This window comes from Vigna angularis, chromosome 2 (genome assembly GCF_016808095.1).
Source record: "Vigna angularis cultivar LongXiaoDou No.4 chromosome 2, ASM1680809v1, whole genome shotgun sequence".
NCBI lineage: Eukaryota > Viridiplantae > Streptophyta > Magnoliopsida > Fabales > Fabaceae > Vigna > Vigna angularis.
In genome coordinates, this window is record NC_068971.1 from 3,662,857 (window position 1) to 3,664,819 (window position 1,963).

A 1,963-nucleotide genomic window follows, 5' to 3' on the forward strand; every position below is an offset into this window, starting at 1 on the left:
TGAGACCGAGCGATCAATTACGAAAACAAAACCGAACGTCCAGTAAACACATGACCGAACGTCCCAAAGAGCCGAATGGCCGAACGGGCGAACAGTAAACAAAGGACGAACGGTCACGCAGCTCCCCCCTTTTTTATTTTTATTATTTATATTTTTTTTGTTTTATTATTATTTTTTATTTTTTATTTTTATTATTTTTTATGATGAAAATAAATTTATTAATCAACCCGGACGAAATTGAGTGTTGACAGCTGCCCCTCTTTACTTAGATTTTACTAGATCATATGACAAACAAAGTTTTTATATTATCAAAGTAAAAGATAAGTAAAGATAAAAATACTAATTTCGTTCGGGTTTCAAGATAAACAAGAAACAAGCAGGGAATAAAACAAATGAACAGAGCTAAGAGCAGTGAGGTGTGACAACCTCGTGGATGGTGTCCCCACCCCATGGGTAGTAAGTGAAAATCCGAATTCGATTGGATCCGACCATTGCCAAGCAGAGGGCCGTTGGAAAAAAACTAAGATCTGGATTCGACCATTGCTTTGCAGAGGGTCGTTTTGAAAAGTTAAAATTTGGACTGACCATTGCCATGCAGAGGGTCGCTTGAGAAGGTAAAAATGATCTGACCATTGCCATGCAGAGCGCCATTTGGAAAATTTGGACTGACCGTTGCCATGCAGAGGGTCGTTTTGAAAAGGTAAAATTGATTTGACCATTGCCACGCAGAGGGTCGTTTGAAAAATTAAAAATTGGGCTAACCATTGCCATGCAGAGGGTCGATAACCGAAATTTAAAACCTGGATTTGACCATTGCCTCGCAGATGGTCGATAACAAAAATTTAAAACCTGGATTCGACCATTGCCTCGCAGATGGTCGATATCGGGGTACAACAGTCTGGATTTGACCAGTGCATTGCAAGGGGTCAATATTGTTACCAATAAGGAGTATTGGTAAATCTTGAAGAAATTTGTTTTGATGATGCTACAAGAAGTTTTAGTTGAAGAAGATATTAGAATTAGTTAAAAGCAATTTGTAGAAATTAAATGTAGTAGGAAATTCTTGTAAACCTTGTAAACTTGCATTTTTAACTGCAATAATCGATTATGGAATGGCAATAATCGATTATCACAAAGTCATACAGGAATAATCGATTATCTCTTCATATAATCGATTATCACATTTTGAAAACCCTGTAACGGACTTGAATAATCGATTATCACTTACAATAATCGATTATTCATGGCAGTTGGGAGCTGACCTTTGGCATTCAGTGTACTTGGCTATATATTTTGATTTGGAGAAATAAAAAAAAGAAACGTTGTTGAACAGAAGCTCTTGCAGAATACTGTTTGTCAGAGGAAGTTCTCAGAAGCTATAGTTCAAGTTCCCTTGCTTGGTCTCGTGAACAGGAGAGGCTCGTGTGTCGTGTGTCGATAGTCGGAGCAAGCTCTCTTCGAGTTAGCAAGGTGCTTTGCCTGGTCTCGTGAATAGGAGAAGCTCGCGTTTCGTTTGTCGATAGTCGGAGCGGTTCTCTTCGAGTTGGCAGAGTGTTCTTCTTCCGGTTCGTTCGTCGAAGGAAGGTTTATTTATCTGCTTTATTCACTATTTGTTGTAATCTGTGAAACCATTTTTAGTGAAAAAGGTTAATCACTATTTATAGTGATTAACGACTGGACGTAGAATCTTTTGATTCGAACCAGGATAAAAATTATGTGTTGATCTTCTTATTCCCTACACTCATTTTATTGTACGTACATCAACTGTTTGATAAATTTTCTCTGAGAAAATTGTTTTTCTAAAACGGACCATTAAACTTGATTTGTGACCGTAACACGCTTTCTAAGTATTTTATTCCGCTGCGCGACTCTATAACGGTACCGATTGTTCCAACAAATATCTCAGATGGAAACTTAAATTCGACCATTGCCATGCAAAAGGGTCGTTTGGAAAATTTGGACC